Raw genomic sequence first — 6,943 nt, forward strand, 5'->3', positions numbered from 1 at the left:
TCGATCACATCACACCAAAGAAGCTCACGACATTCAAACTTCCCGCCAGCTCATCGTGAACACTAGCCTATTTTTTTATCCTGCGAGCAAGAGCAAGGTTTTTTTTGTATTTGTGTTCATATTTTTTTTTTAAATTATATACATTTTTTTTTTTCAAAGAGCAAGGTGCTTCTTTCCTCGATTTTTTTTTACTGAAAGGCCAGTGGAGAAGCTAGCGGAAGGGAACAGTGAAGACTGTAAATTCGAATGTTGTTCATAGGCTGGGGCTATTAATCGACCATTCGTATGCTAGCCTATATATTAGGCCTAGCCTACTTGTGAATTTAGGCGACCAACACCTGTGCTGGAAGTAGTTTGTCCCAGGAGGGTGCTGGATTATTTATTATTATTTGCAGACATCTACAGTGCCTCTGGAAAGTATTCAGTCACCTGGACTTTTTTCCCACATTTTGTTACATTACAGCCTTGTTCTAAAATTTATTAAATAAGTATCCCATAATGACAAAGTGAAAACAGTAATTGACAAAAAAGTAAACAAAAACCCCCAGAAATGCCTTATTTACGTAAGTATTCAGACCCTTTGCTATGAGACTTGAAATTGAGCTCAGATGCATCCTGTTTCCATTGATCATCCTTGAGATGTTTCTACAACTTAATTGGAGTCCACCTGTGGTAAATTCAATTGATTGGACATGATTTGGAAAGGCACACACCTGTCTATATAAGGTCTCAGTTGACAGTGCATGTCAGAGCAAAAAACCAAGCCATGAGATCGAAGGAATTGTCCATAGAGCCCAGAGACAGCATTGTGTCGAGTCACAGAGGAAGGGGGAAAGGTACCAAAAATGTCTGCAGCATTGAAGGTCCCCAAGAGCACAGTGGCCTCCCTCATTCTTAAATGGAAGAAGTTTGGAACCACCAAGTCTCTTCCTAGAGCTGGCCACTCGGCCAAACTGAGCAATCGGGAGAGGAGGGACCAAGAACCCGATGGTCACTCTGACAGAGCTCCATAGTTCCTCTGTGAAGATGGGAGAACCTTCCAGCAGGACAACCATCTCTGCAGCACTCCATCAATCAGGCCTTTATGGTAGTGTGGCCAGACAGAAGCTACTCCTCAGTAAAAGGCACATGACAGCCCTCTTGGACTTTGCCAAAAGGCACCTAAAGACTCTCAGACCATGAGAAACAAGATTCTCTGGTCTGATGAAACCAAGATTGAACTATTGGCCTGAATACCAAGCGTCACATCTGGAGGAAACCTGGCACCATCCCTATGGTGAAACTATATGACATAAAATGCTGTGTAAAATAGCTAAAAGGCTATATATAAAGTAACATTAACTGTAAAGCTATCAGTCCCTATTGGAAACTTTTACAACTGCAATTAAGTTACGTTATCTTTATAATGTATTTTACGTCAGACAATCTGCTAGTGAAGTTGCTAGCTAGCAAGTTAGCATAAACTAGTGCTAACTGGGATAGTCATTGTCTAAATGACAGGTAGAAACATATAACATTACTAGAAAATATCAAAAATGTTCTCTTTAAACAAGTGGATTATTTATCTTAAGGTATTTTAAAAACAACAATTATAGATCTGACTTCATTGGACTATATCTACAACTTTGTACAGTGGGGCAAAAAAGTATTTAGTCAGCCACCAATTGTGCAAGTTCTCCCACTTAAAAAGATGAGAGAGGCCTGTAGTTTTCATCATGGGTACACTTCAACTATGACAGACAAAATTAGAAAAAAAATCCAGAAATTCACATTGTAGGATTTTTAATGAATTTATTTGCAAATTATGGTGAAAAATAAGTATTTGGTCACCTACAAACAAGCAAGATGTCTTCTCTCACAGACCTGTAACTTGTTCTTTAAGAGGCTCCTCTGTCCTCCACTCGTTACCTGTATTAATGGCACCTGTTTGAACTTGTTATCAGTATAAAAGACACCTGTCCACAACCTCAAACAGTCACACTCCAAACTCCACTATGGCCAAGATCAAAGAGCTGTCAAAGGACACCAGAAACAAAATTGTAGACCTGCACCAGGCTGGGAAGACTGAATCTGCAATAGGTAAGCAGCTTGGTTTGAAGAAATCAACTGTGGGAGCAATTATTAGGAAATGGAAGACATACAAGACCGCTGATAATCTCCCTCAATCTGGGGCTCCACGCAAGATCTCACCCCGTGGGGTCAAAATGATCACAAGAACGGTGAGCAAAAATCCCAGAACCACACGGGGGGACCTAGTGAATGACCTGCAGAGAGCTGGGACCAAAGTAACAAAGCCTACCAGCGGTAACACACTACGCCGCCAGGGACTCAAATCCTGCAGTGCCAGACGTGTCCCCCTGCTTAAGCCAGTACATGTCCAGGCCCGTCTGAAGTTTGCTAGAGAGCATTTGGATGATCCAGAAGAAGATTGGGAGAATGTCATATGGTCAGATGAAACCAAAATATAACTTTTTGGTAAAAACTCATCTCATCGTGTTTGGAGGACAAAGAATGCTAAGTTGCGTTCAAAGAACACCATACCTACTGTGAAGCATGGGGGTGGAAACATCATGCTTTGGGGCTGTTTTTCTGCAATGGGACCAGGACGACTGATCCGTGTAAAGGAAAGAATGAATGGGGTCATGTATCGTGAGATTTTGAGTGAAAACCTCCTTCCATCAGCAAGGGCATTGAAGATGAAACGTGGCTGGGTCTTTCAGCATGCCAATGGTCCCAAACACACCGCCCGGGCAACGAAGGAGTGGCTTCATAAGAAGCATTTCAAGGTCCTGGAGTGGCCTAGCCAGTCTCCAGATCTCAACCCCATAGAAAATCTTTGGAGGGAGTTGAAAGTCAGTGTTGCTCAGCAACAGCCCCAAAACATCACTGCTCTAAAGGAGAACTGCATGGAGGAATGGGCCAAAATACCAGCAACAGTGTGTGAAAACCTTGTGAAGACTTACAGAAAACGTTTGACCTCTGTCATTGCCAACAAAGGGTATATAACAAAGTATTGAGATAAACTTTTTTTATTGACCAAATACTTATTTTCCACCATAATTTGCAAATAAATTCATTTAAAATCCTACAATGTTATTTTCTGGATTTTTTTTCTAATTTTGTCTGTCATAGTTGAAGTGTACCTATGATGAAAATTACAGGCCTCTCTCATCTTTTTAAGTGGGAGAACTTGCACAATTGGTGGCTGACTAAATACTTTTTTGCCCCACTGTATCTTCCTTACTAACTTTAAGCATCAGCTATCTGAGCAGCTTACCGATCGCTGCAGCTGTACACAGCCCATCTGTAAATAGCCCATCTGTAAATAGCCCGTTAAACTACCTACCTCATCCCCATATTGTTTTAATTTACTTTCTTTTTGCTCTTTTGCACACCAATATTTCTACTTGCACATCATTATCTGCACATCTATCACTCCAGTGTTAATTTGCTAAATTGTAATTACTTCACTACTATGGTCTATTTATTGCCTTACCTCCTTACTCCATTTCCACACATTGTATATAGATTTTTCTATTGTTTGTTTATTCCATGTGTAACTCTGTGTTGTTGCTTTTTGTCTCACTGCTTTGCTTTATCTTGGCCAGGTCGCAATTGTAAATGAGAATTTGTTCTCAACTGGCCTACCTGGTTAAATAAAGGTGAAATAAGAAATGTAAAAACACAGAGGACATTTTTTGTTGAGCAAGAGCAGTGGCAGCCAGGGAAAGTGTTGGGGAAATTTGGTGACATCTTGTGGTCTTAATGACATCTTCTGTTCTTAATGTGCATTACAAGTCATTGAAATTACTTGGAAACAACGTTGATTCAACCAGTGTGTGCCCAGTGGGTTCTCACAAGGGAATGACCATAGCAGGTTGCAAAGGTATTGTTTATTATTGTTCTTCAAATTATATACAGAAAATATGAATATTGTTTCCAACTACCAATCAGCAACTGCAGTGTAAATTCAACTGCATATTGAACGTTGAGATTGCTGGAATGCCAGTCTCTTTGCCAAATGACATTAAGTGGAAAAGAATGGAATGTTAGCTAAAAAGACTTGTCCCAAACTAGCACACTCCAACACTCAGACACAACTTACAAATACAGTATTTGTGTTTAGTGAGTCAGCCACATCAGAGGCAATGCGTTATATTAATAGGTTTGGAATTGGAACATATTCAAATCAAGTCAAATCAAACTTGATTTGTCATATGCGCCGAATACAAGTGTAGACCTTACCATGAAATGCTTACTTACAAGCCCTTAACCAACAGTGCAGTTCAAGAGTTAAGAAATATTTATCAAATAAACTAAAGTAAAAAATAATAAAAAGTAACACAATAGCATAACAATAACGAGGCTATATACAGGGGGAACCGGTACCGAGGCAGTGTGTGAGGGTACATGTTATCTTGTAATTTGTACATGTAGGTTGGGGTGAAGTGACTGCATATATAATAAACAGTGAGTAGCAGCAGTGTACAAAACAAATGGGGGGGTCAATGTAATAGTCCGGTGGCCATTTGATTAATTGTCAACAGTCTTATGGCTTGGGGTTAGAAGCTGTTAAGGAGCCTTTTGGTCCCAGACTTGGCACTCCGGTACCGCTTGCTGTACGGTAGCAGAGAAAACAGTCTATGACTTGGGGGACTGGAGTCTCTGACAATTTTATGGGCTTTCCTCAGACACCTCCTATTATATAGGTCCTGGATGGCAGGAAACTTGGCCTCAGTGATGTACTGGACCGTACGCACGACCCTCTGTAGTGACTTACGGTCAGATGCCGAGCAGTTGCCATACCAGGCGGTGATGCAACCGGTCAGGATTTCTGTCTTGCCTGAGCATTCTAAATGTAATGAGTGGGTGTCAGGAAAATTGTATGGTAAGAAGTATATATTTTCTTTAGGAATGTACACTCTTAGAAAAAGGATTCCAAAAGTGTTCTTTGAATGAAGAACCCTTTTAGGTTCTAGATAGCACCCTTTTTTCTAAGAGTGTAGTGGAGTAAAAGTAAAGATACCCCAAAAGACGACTTAAGTAGTACTTAAAAGTATTTTTACTTTGTCACTTTCCACCAGACTAGGCTATGTGGTGTTTTTTGAAATACACTACATGGCCAAGAGTATGTGGACACCTGTTCATTGAACATCTCATTCCAAAATCATGGGCATTAATATGGAGTTGGTCCCCCTTTTGCTACTTTAACAGACTCCACTGTTCTGGGAAGGCTTTCCACTAGATGTTGGAGCATTGCTGCGGGGACTTGCATCCATTCAGTCACAAGAGCATTAGTGAGGTCGGGCACTGATGTTGGGTGATTAGGCCTGTCTCCCAGTCGGTGTTCCAATTCATCCCAAAAGTGTTCCATGCGGTTGAGGTCAGGGCTCTGTGCAGGCCAGTCAAGTTCTTCCACACCTATCTCGACAAACCACGTCTGTATGGTCCTCACTTTGTGCACGGGGGCATTGTCATGCTGAAACAGGTAAGGGCCTACCATGAAAAACAGCCCCAGTGTCACACCCTGATCTTTTTCACCTGTCCTTGTGATTGTCTCCACCCCCCTCCAAGTGTCACCCATCTTCCCCATTATCCCCTGTGTATATATTCCTGAATTCTCTGCTTGTCCTTTGCCATTTTGTCAAGTCAACCAGCTTTAGTTTCTCAGCGCCTGCTTTTTCAAAGTCTCTCTTTTCTGGCCCTCCTGGTTTTGACCCTTGCCTGTCCTGACTCCGAGCCCGCCTGCCTGACCACTCTGACTGAGCCTACCTACAGACCTGTACCTTTGCCCTCCGCTGGATTTTTGACCTCTGCTTAACCTGAGCCTGACTGCCGTCCGGTACCGTTGCCTCACCTCTGGTTACTGATCCCTGCCTGCCTTGACCTGTCTATTACCTGTCCCTATTGGATCATTAAATGATTGTTTATTCAACACGGTCTGCATCTGGGTCTTACCTTAAACCTGATACCCAGACCATTATTCCGCAAGCTATATACCACTCCAGCCGACGCTTGGTATTGTGCATGGTGATCTTAGGCTTGTGTGCGGCTGCTCGGAAATGGAAACCCACTTCATGAAGCTCCCTACAAACAGTTATTGTGCTGATGTTGCTTCCAGAGGCAGTTTGGAACTCAGTGGTGAGTGTTGCAACCGAGGACATACGATTTTATGCGTTACGTGCTTCCGCACTCGGTGGTCCTGTTCTGTGAGCTTGTGTGGCCTACCACTTCACAGCTGAGCTGTTGTTGCTCCTAGACGTTTCCACTTCACAATAACAGTACTTAAAGTTGACTGGGAAGAAATTTGATGAACTGACTTGTGACGGTGCCACATTTAAAGTTACTGAGCTCTTCAGTACGGGCCATACTACTGCCAATGTTTGTCTATGGAGATTGCATGGCTGTGTGCTCAATGTTTTTTTTTTACACCTGTCAGCCATGGGTGTGGCTGAAATAGCCGAATCCACTAATTTGAAGAGGTGTCCACATCCTTTTGGCCTTGTAGTGTAGGACTGTATTATCTTACATTTGAATCTGAAATAGGATTGCCTAATCTTCCATTCCCCTCATAAAACAGGATTACTACCACACAGAAATTAGCTGACACAAGCAGCCTGTATAAAAGCTTTTCAACATATGCAGTGACCTTTCCAGCTAAAGTAATCAATACAGTGTTGGCAACCTGAGGAGGAGCCCACATAGTCCATACATGCTACAGAATGAGAATTGAACTCCTTAAATGTCTGTAGTACACTCATGAACTGAACCTGACCTCAAAACTTTTGCCCACAGAGCATGAGAAGAGCAGCCTGTGACCCCTAACATCTCCAACGGTCTACAGTATCTTTCAATCCCAGTCTGTGGAAGTAGATTATTCTGAAATTAGTCTGGGACTGTCTGGGAGATTTACAATAGTATTTTCTGTGAGAAATATTGTTGT

Source organism: Oncorhynchus tshawytscha, linkage group LG09 (genome assembly GCF_018296145.1).
Source record: "Oncorhynchus tshawytscha isolate Ot180627B linkage group LG09, Otsh_v2.0, whole genome shotgun sequence".
In the NCBI taxonomy this organism is placed as follows: domain Eukaryota; kingdom Metazoa; phylum Chordata; class Actinopteri; order Salmoniformes; family Salmonidae; genus Oncorhynchus; species Oncorhynchus tshawytscha.